This window comes from Orycteropus afer, unplaced genomic scaffold (genome assembly GCF_000298275.1).
Source record: "Orycteropus afer afer isolate SDZICR_OR568_19922 unplaced genomic scaffold, OryAfe1.0 scaffold00876, whole genome shotgun sequence".
Taxonomy (NCBI): domain Eukaryota; kingdom Metazoa; phylum Chordata; class Mammalia; order Tubulidentata; family Orycteropodidae; genus Orycteropus; species Orycteropus afer.
Genome location: NW_006922463.1, coordinates 342,461 through 353,303, shown reverse-complemented (window position 1 = coordinate 353,303; position 10,843 = coordinate 342,461).

The window sequence follows — 10,843 nt, the reverse complement described above, 5'->3', positions numbered from 1 at the left end:
CTGGGCTTTAGTAGAGACTGAATGCCTAACCATGGTCCACCAAGTCACCATGAGGTCTGAGATGCCCATCATGAACTGGGGGTTGTCTGACCCACAGAGTTGTAAAGTTGGATGTGCACAGCATCACTCCATCATGAAATGGAAGTGGTATATCAGGGATTGGGCTCTAGCAGGACCTGAAAGCACAAGTTGGTTGCATGAGGAAGTGCCCCAAATGCCTATGGTCTCCATTCCAGTCACATTACCTTCCCTCTCCCAGTCTGCACAGAAGCTATGGTAGCATAGTGCCTAAGGCATTTGACTGCTAACAAGAAGGCTGGCACCCACCAGCCACTCCTCAGAAGGAACGTTGGGCAATCTACTTCCATAGTGATACTGCCTCGGAAACACAAGGAGGCTTTTCTATGAATCAGGTCCGACTCAACAGCATATAACAACAACAACTCAGTCTGCACCTATGGCCTCATGGGGAGTTCCTTATGGTCAGTTGACCAAGAAGAGAAAACTTGTACCTTGTTTATATATGGCTCTGTGCAATATGCAGGCACCACTTGAAAGTGGACATCAGCAGCACTGCAGCCTCTTTCTGGGACTTCTTTGAAGGACGGTGGTGAAGAGAAATCTGCCCAAAGGGCAGAACTTTGAGCCATGCATCTGGCTTTTCACTTTGCATGGAACAAGAAATGGCCAGATGTATGATTGTATACTGATTCATGGGCTGTCTGGGACTTGGGAGGAGCATGATTTGAAAATTGGTGACAAGGATGTATGGGGAAGAGGTATGTGGTTAGATCTCTCTGAATGGGCCAAAGGAGTAAAGATATTTGTGTCTCATGTGAATACTCATCAAATGTGACCTCGGTAGAGGAGGACTTTATCAGGTGGCTAGGATGACACATTCAGTGGAAACCAGTCATCCTTTTTCCTCAGCTACTCCTGTTATTGCTCAATGGGCTCATGAACAAAGTGGCCATGGTGGCAGGGATGGAGGTTATGCATAGGCTCAGTAACATGGACTTCCACTTACCAAGGCTGATTTGGCTACTGCCACTGCTGAGTATCCAATCTGTCAGCAGCAGAGACCAACAATGAGCCCGCAATATGGAACCATTCCTCAGGGTGATCAGCCAGCATCTTAGTGACAACTTGATTACATTGGACCAGTACCATCATGAAAAGGACAGTGTTTTGTTCTTACTGGAATGGATACTTATTCTGAATATGGATTTGCCTTTGCTACACTCAATTCTTCTGCCAAAACTACCATCTGTGAACTTACAGAAAGCCTTGTCCACCGTCATGGTATCCCATACACCATTGCTCCGATCAAGACACTCACTTCACAGCAAATGAAGTGTGGCAATGGATCTATGCTCATGGAATTCACTGGTCTTACCATATTCCCCATCATCCTGAAGCAGCTGGCTTGATAGAAAAATGGAATGGCCTATTAAAAACACAATTATGATACCAGCTAGGTGGCAATACCTTGAAGGGTTGGGGCAATGTTCTCTAGGAGGCTGTATATGCTCTAAACCAGTGTCTAATATATGGTTCTGTTTTTCCAATAGCCAGGATTCACAGGTCCAGGAATCAAGGATGGAAACGGGAGTGGTACCATTTACTATTACCCTTAGGGACCCACTCAAACAATTTTTGCTTCCTGTCCCTGATACCCTATGCTCTGCGGGTCTGGAGATCTTTGTCCCAATAGGAGGAACACTCCCACCAGGAAACACAATACTGATCACATTGAACTGGAAATTAAGAATGCCACCTGGTCATTTTGGCTTCCTCATACCTCTGGATCAACAGACAAAGAAGGGCATTACTGTACTATCTGGTGTGATAGATCCTGATTACCAGGGAGAAATTGGATTGCCATTACATAATAGAGGTAAAGAAGAATATGTCTCGAATACAGGAGATTCTTTAGGACATCTCTTAGTACTACCATGCCCTGTGATTAAAGTCAATGGAAAATTACAGCAACCCAATTCTGATAGGACTACTAATGGCCCAGACACTTCAGGAATGAAGATTTGGGTCACCCCACCAAGCAAAGAACCATGACCAGCTGAGGTGCTTGCTGAGGGCAAAGGAAATGTGGAATGGGTGGTGGAAGAAAGTAGTTCTGAATATCAACTATGACCACGTGACCAGTTGCAGAAATGAGGACTGTGATTGTTATTTTTATCCATTGTACATGTGCATGAAATATTTTTCTTTCCTTCTGTTATGAACTATGAAATGTAAACAGGGTTAATGCATTTTGGTTGTACACATGTTAGTGTATCATGATAGATGCAAATATAACTTCATAATTGTCCTTATTTAGAGATTATATATGGTTAAGGAGATGTGTACAACTGCCAGGTTGACAGGGGTGGCCTGTAATAGTTGGAGTTGTGTGTCAACTTGGCTGGACTACAGTTCTGAGTGGTTTAAGCAGTTGTGATGTGGGTTATTCCCATGATGAGATTGGATGTATATGTTTTGAGCAGACAAGTGGTTGAAAGGGAGTTTCCCTAGGGGTGTGGCCTGCTTCCAATATATTTATGGATATTCTGGGAAAATGAGACACTCTTCTGTGGATCCAGATCCTGTTGTGCTGCCTACAACTCTCTGTGAGTGAACAATACACCATTTGGTCTGGAGATCGTGGATTCATTATTTATTGGAGTCAACAGCCGGTATACTGCCTGCTAACCTTGGGCTTATCAACCCCTGCAGCTGTGTGAGTTGGGAAAAGCCTCCAGCTTGATGTTTGCTCCAAGACTTGGGACTTGCCAGCTTCTACAAGTGTGTGAGTCATTTTCCTAAGATAAATTTCTCTTTCTGTCTCTCTATATAAGCTTTACTGGTTTTGCTTCTCTAGAGAACCCAGTCTAACACAACTTAGAATTTAATTTTTAGAAGGTCCCGATCATCTAGTTTATCTTCTGCTGTTTGTGCTTCTTGGATATGCTTGAGAGTCTCTTTATGTCATGAATTTGGGCCCTTAAGTTTGCCCTTATTTTTTCTTTGATGAACTTAATAGTTTTAGGTTTCACATTTAAGTATTCAATCTACCCAGAGTTAGTTTCTGTGTATGGTGTAGAGAAGTACTCTTCCAACAAATCTTGAACAGTTTTCTCTGTGGTTTTATTCATGTCTTCCTGTTCTGGCATTATGATCACACCTAAGTTATTCCTCTTGATGGTATCTCACATAAATCCTGAGGTTTCTCAGATTTTTTTTTTTTTTTTTGTTATTGTTTTCTGATTGGTCCTTGACAAGATAGTATTGAGAGATTTTTCTTCAGTCTCACTAATTCTATGTTCTATTGCTTATATTCTATTCCTTTGCCCTTTCAATGTTATCTATTTATATAATCTTGGTAATAATCTTCTGGGTTTCTCTTTGTTGTTTTTGTGTGGTTTCTGATTTTTTTTGTTTATTTTGTCCGTTCTTGTATTGTTTGCCAAAAATTTTCTAGAATTTTTTCTGTGTTTTCCTTAAATTTGTTGTTTCTTTTTTGATTTTGTCAGTGTTTTCCTTGATCTGTCTCTTAATCCATTGAAGGTACTTACATGTAATTCTTTTGAATTATTTTATCAGGTAGCCCAATGACACTTCTGTGTCTGTATTCTTGTCCCTTGTTTTTCTACTCCATCTTCCTTCTTTGTATGAACTGGGATTGTCAGTTGTTTCTGAGACATTGTGATGTCATTTTAGCCTTCCGGTTAGCAGTCAACTGTCTTAGGCACTACACCATCAGAGCTCTCATAGATTATATATATATATATATATATATATATACACATGTGTGTGTGTGTGTGTGTATGTGTATATATATGTATATATATGTGTGTATATATGTGTATATATATGTGTATATATATATATAAATGTATGTACACACACACACATATATATTTGTATGTGTAAATTGGTGATTATATATTGGTGTGATTCACTTACTTTTTTTTTTCTTTTTGTTTGTTTTATTTTGTTTTGATATATCTAAGTTAGCAGGCTGGCATGCTATTCTATCAGCTAGTTTGGCAGCAATTATGCATTCACTGCTTGTCTCCTGATGGGTGTGACTGAGGATGAGAATGTATGCAAAGTTCTGTCTATATTAGCTATTTGTGTAGAGCAGTTCAGCTTTCCTGGTATTGGTTGCCATCTATCATTGATCAGTTGGTGCAGACCTAGTGGGTGGGGCTGAAGGAGGTACAGATTTGGTTGCATTGTTTGTGCATGGTTGTAGCTTCCACCACATGGGACAACCACCCCCCAAAAAAACCCACCAAAAAATTAAAATAAGAGGACAAAAATGACAATATAAACAAACAATTACAACCACTAAAAAAGAACAGATAAAAAGAAAAATAGGGGAAATAAGACAAAAAAGGAGAAAGGGAAATAAAAAGAAATACAAAATTAGGGGTTGGGTAGAAAAGAAAAGAGAGGAAGAGAAAGTACATACTAAAGAGTAAATGCAAAAACAAGCAATGGGAAAAACAAAAAGAAGAAATGAAAGAGAAAAAAAGGAACCAAGAATAGGAGAAAGAAAAAAAAAATCAAGAACCAGGGAAGGTAAAGAAAAGAAAAAATAGGAAAGAAAGGAGGAAGAAAAAAAATTAATAATAATAAAAAAATAAAACTGGAGGTGAGGTGGTCATTGGGGTGATGTCCCTACTGGCCAATAGGTGGTGTAGCAGGGCATCTGGTCCTGGAACTTCTTCCTGTCTATGCAGAAGCCAACTGGAGGCAGTGTTTCTGATCCCAGATGAGTTCCTACTGTCCCAGAAGATGTTTGTGTGCAGTGTGCCTGCACTTTGAAAAAGTTCCTGCCAGCCTAAATGATGGCTGGCAGCAAAGTGTTTGGTTACAGGTGCAATTCCTGCCACCCTAAAAAAGCAAATTAGAACAGGGTATCTGGTCCCAGAAAAAGTTCTTGTTATCCCCAAAGGTGATTGAGTGTAGGGTACCTGGTCCCAGAAATAAAATCCTGCCAGCCAAAAAAGTCGCTGGGAGCCAGGCAGTGGATCTAGGAACTAGTTCTTGTCTACCTAGAAGACAAATGAGGCTAAGGCACCTGATCGCAGATGAGTTCCTACTGGTCCAGAAAGTGGTTGGGGGTAGGACTCCTGGACCAGAAAAAGTTATTGCTGGTCCAAAAGGCAGTTGGGAACAAGGCACCAGGTTCCTGAGGAGTTCCTGCTGGACCACAAAGCATCTGTGGACAGGGCATCTGGTCCCACACAAAGTTCCTGCTCTCTCAAAAGGCAACTGGGTGCAGGGCCCAGTTCTGAGAAAATGGTACTGCTATCCCAGAAGGTGGCTGGGTGTAGGGTGCCTGGTCTCAGAAAAAGTTATTACTGGCCCAAAAAGTGTGTGGGAGCAGAGTGCCTAATCCTGAGAGCAGTTCCTACCTGTGTAGAAGGTAACTGGTGTAAGGATGCCTGGTCTGGGATGGAATTTCTGAAGTTCTAGAAGGTAGGTGGTGGGGGGTGATGGCTGCACCTCCATTCACTGAAAGAATGTGTGGTACAGGAGTAACAAGGGGGACATCACACATTTCTGTTCATAAGCCACCACTATGGTTGCCCATGCAGCCTTCTGCAAGTGGAGCCAATTATTGGGTTGCTGAATATATCAGAATGCTGCTTGCAAATGTTGAAAATGGTCACACTGTCAGACCAGTCAACAGTCCACAGCTCCATTAATCTCCTTATTCTTTGTTTTCATTCAGTTTCTTCTACTAGTCAGTATTTAATCTGTGTATTATTCTTACCTTTCAAGCTCAGGGTTCCATGATTATCTTCTGTATCTGTTACCATTGGTTTCTCGATTCTTTGTTGTAGACGGTCTGTGTAGCTTGTCTGCCTATTCCACCATCTTGGTGGAAGTCCAGTTTTTTATACCCTTAAGAAAAAAATTATTATGTGAACTTAAACATTGTGACTTAACCTTTAAGCCTTGATTTCTGCATCTGTGAAATGGGGATACCAGCCCCTTCTCTTTGTAATTTATTAGATTGCTGTTTGGTAATATTTGCGAACAATAAAGTGCTTTAAAAATTTAAAGAGATCTTTATCCTTGTAATTCTTAAAGTGAATTTTCTGTTGCTTCTTTGTAAAAATACATATTTTAAGTTTCATGGGAGGTCCTATAGTGCAAGAATGCTTGGATTTAAAGATTATCTTCTCCAGAATCCTGATTTAATATATTTGAATCTATCCTGTCTATCCTTCCCACCATTGGAATGAGTAGCTGCTCCTTTCCAAACCTGTTCTTTTGTGTGCCTGGTGGTCCATTTTTTAGCACACCATTTCCATTGGTTTGGTTCAGGAGCAGAGCATGATGCAATTTCATTTCTTCCCATTCAATCAGAATCTCACTGGTCTCTCTGAGATGTAAAAAGAACTTGGCTGAGAGGAGGCTACATGTATTTGAATTCCATTCCATATAATTCAGTGGAATAAATACTCCATGGGAAATGAACTGACTAGGCCAAACAATATTAACTCCTGGGATATGGGCCCTTTTTATTTTGTAACAAAATAAAATAATATTGAATAATTTCCAGAAATCCTATCCTTCAAAGCTGAAATGCTAAGTCCTCTTCAGCCTCTCTCTGTCTCTAAACTCCTTGTCTCTAGTCTGAATAGTCTGAAGCTATTTCCCACCTCCCTAAGCCTGCTGAGCCCTTTGGTTTTTTTGTTTTGTTTTGTTTTGTTTTTTCCCCCAATAAGCCAATGGTATTGCTATTCCCTGTTACTGTTCTCATCCTTTCTCAAGTGTGGGCCTGGTGGGAATGTTTGGCCACACACCCTGCAGTGCTCTGTGATGGTTAGACACTAGCACATTTGGAGATTGCTCAGTCCAGCCCATGAACGCACGCTCACTCACAGCTCTTCTTCCCCTGGAGAGAACAACTGCATTACACCCTTACTCCTCAAAATGCAAGTACAACAGAATTATTTCTCAGCAACTGATACAAAGACCTCTAGTAAATGTCCTCTACTCTTTGCATGTTTGTCACAGATTCTTTAGAGCCTGAAGGGCTTTCAGTCTGGAAAGCCAGACAGAAGGGAAGAGGAGAAAAGAATCCTCATTATGCAAAGTGAAACTCAGAAGATTGTATTGTCTCTAGTTGCTGGAACTAGAAACAGAAGTTTATTACTTAAAATCAAAATAGAGAAACTGAAGGTAGTGGTGAAACTACTTAGGGAGTAGAGGGGAGGGGCCAGGAGATGGAGAAGGAACAAATTGAGATAAGCATTCAACCACCAGAGAGGAAGTGAGTACCAGTAATATCTAAAGCTGATGGATAAAAAAATAACAGAATGAGCATATTATTTAAAAATATAGATGAACTATATAGAAAACATTAAAAAAGTTTGGCTCTGGGGAGTGGGACTAGGAGTGGGAAGAGATGGAGTGGGGATCAGTGCTTTTCATAAGCTCTTTTCAATACTTTACTCTTTTAACCTTCATGTGATTTAGAAATAAACACATAAATATATTAAAAACTCAGGATGAGAAATAAAGTTATCCATTTAAGCATCTGGTGCTTTTGGACTGCTATTCCAGTTCCTGTCCCTCACTGGAAGCTTCCCTCATTAACACCTGTTCCCCTCAATAACCCATTGATTACTAAATTTGGAGGGTCCTTTACCTATCTGTCTAACTGGTCTACACCAGTATTCCTACTGACATTGCCTAAGCACAGCTCCTTCTGGATACCAGACATAACTTCTCTCTTCCTACAATCCATCCACTCTGTATTTACTTCCTCCCTCCCTTCCTTCCATTCATTCACAAATATTCAAACCATCTGTAGAAATAGTCATCATGGTCCCTATATCCTGGTTGGGAGGAGATATTACACAAGTAAAGACACAAAAGGTTCTATGAGAATATATAATGTATATAATGTTGGGCTTTCAAAAGCCAACATTATTATGATCCTTTCTTACTTAAAAAGTTTTACTGGCTCCTCACTGCTTACATGATAAAATGCTAAACTCCTTGTATGATATACAACTAAAACCAACCCTACACAACAGAGTAGAACTGCTCCATAGGGTTTCCAAGGTTGTAAACTTTCCAGAAGCACACTGCTACATCTCTCTCCCCTGGAGCTGCTAGTGGATTCAAACTGCCAACCTTTTGGTTAGCAGCTAAATTCTCTAATCACTGTACTACCAGGGCTCCTTTATAACATGCGAGACCTCTTTAATATGTCCTAACCTACCCATCCTGACATTTCCCACAATTCCCTATAGTGAAGCCTTCATAATCTACTAACTATCCCTTAAATCTCTCCTTCTTAATTTTTGGGCCTGTTAGTCTTGTATCTGTTAGTCTCTTTTCCTGCATGTCTTGTACATCCACATCTGCCCTGCTTTATAGATTCTACCCAGAAGGCACTTATTGTAAAACCTTCCCTGTCTCCTACAGCACATCACGCAGATCTCTGCTATGTGATTTCTTCACCTATACATGGTGTTCATCTCTTCTTAGAGGGCAAAGTTTGAGTCTGAATTAATCTCTGTATCTCTAATGTCCTAGTCAAGTGACAAGACAACTAGCAGGTATGGATAAATTATCCCTACTCCAGCATATTCCAGACTGCAGAAATTGGTAAAAATTGTGAATTTCTTCATCTTTGTTGTTAGGGGTCAGTGCATAGATTTCAATAATTCTAGTATTAACTGGTCTTCCTTGTAAACATATGGCTATTCTCTTAAAATGAGAGTATTGTACTTCAGAATAGATCTCTACTTCTTTACCCTTTCAATGTGTTATCTAATTCTGACAATTTAGTATTAGTCTTCTGGATTTCTATCTGTAGACTTAGAATCATTTCTAATTTGTCATTTTGTTCTTGTATTTTCTCCCAAAATTCTTCTAGGTTTTTGTCTGTGTTTTCCTTGGTCAGTCTCTCAATCCTTTGAAGATAACTAAATATAATGGTTTTGAATTCCTTATCAGAGAGTTCCAATGCTGCTTCTTCCTCAGAGATGTGTTCTGGGTCTGTATCTTGCTCCCTTGTTTCTACCACTTTATCTTGCTTCTCTGTGTGGATTGTGATGGTCTGTATTCTCTGAGACATGGTGTTGTATTTAGATCTCTGTTAACTGTTTGTGAAAAGCAGCTAAAGGTGAGTCAGGCTCTTCTTGGTGGTTGTTTATCGTTGGCCCATTGATGCAAAAGGAAGTGGTGGCTTTCACCAGAGATGTGGGTGTAGTTGTGTTGTATGGGGGCTGTTGTTGTCTTCCACTCAGTTAGACAAAAATAACCATTGAATATTCACAAAAAAGTAAAAGCAAATGGACAAAACACACACCATATAATCACATAGGAACAGTAACCAAAAAAAGGAAAAAGAGGGGGAACACACTATATGGGGAGAGGAAAATAAGAGAAAAAAGGTAGAAAAGGAGAATAATGAAGAAAAAATGGGAAAAATGCAAAAAGAAAAACAAGGAATGGGATTAATGATGAGAAAGAAAAAAAATTGCAACCAGGAACAAGGAAAAGAAAAAAAGCTGAAAACTAGAACCTGGGAGGGGAAGAATAAAGAATAATAGTAAAAAAGAACAAAAGTAATAATAATAACATTGTTGTTTTTGTTGTTATGTGCCATTGAGTCGGCCACAACTCATAGTGACCCCTCCTTGGGTTTCCGAGGAGCTATCACTATGGAAGTAGATTGCCCAACCTTCCTTCCAAGGAGTGGCTGATGGGTTTGAAACACCAGCCTTCTGGTTAGCAGTCAAGGGCCTTAGGCACTATGCTACCAGAGCTCCTAATAATAATAGTAGTAGTTTTAAAACAGACAAAACCAAAACAAACTAAAAAACAGAAAAAAGAAAAAGAAAATTGGGACAGGGCAGGGCAGGACACCCAGGCTCTGTCTGAGCACACAGACTGGGATGGAATTCCTGCCAGCCCAGAAGGTGGGTGGGAGTGAGGGACAGCAGCACCTCCATTCACCAAGAGGGTGTATAAGAGTAACAAGGGAAATGTCACACCTTTCCAGTCTTCTATGTCTGGAATGTCCTTGCAGTTCCCAGCAAGTGGAGCCTGTTCTCAAGTCCCTGGAATCTGGGAGAATACTGTTTCTTTAAATATCCAAAATGGTCAAACCACTTGTAAACATTCAAAATGGCTGTGCCCTCCGGACAGGCAAAAATCCACAGCTCAGCCTGCCTTTCTCTCTGCTACTTCCCCTTTTATTCACCAGCCACCAGAGAAGTCCTCCATGCTGTACTTGGCTAGCAGGGCTGCTTTTTGGGTTAATTCTTAGGTCCTACCACCACTTGACAATATACAAGTTGTCTGTGCCATCAGGATCACTGCCAGACCGCAGCTCCATATGTCTCCTTTTTTGGTGTTTTCATGCAAATTCTTCTGCTAGTTGGAGTTTAGTTCTCTTCTATATCCTTCCCTTCAAGGCTCAGGGGTCCAGGATTATCTTCTGTATCTGTGTTAATTGATTCCCCTTTTCTCTGTTGAAGAGGGTCTGTTCAGTCTTTCTGCCTAGCCCACTATCTTACCGGAACTCAGGATAGATCTCGAAATGTTCTTTTCAATGACGAATGCCACACCATTCCTCTTCAAGTTATCATCCCCAGCATAATGTTGTTGTTGTTGTTAAGTGCCGTTGAGTCATTTCCAACTCATAGCAACTCCATGCAGAGCTGAACGAAACACTGCCAGATCCTGCACCAGCCCCACAATCCCTGCTATACTTAAGCCCATCATCGCAGCCACCATGTCAATCCATCTCGTTGAAGGCCTCCCCCTCTTTCGTCGACCCTCCACCCTGCCAAGCATGACA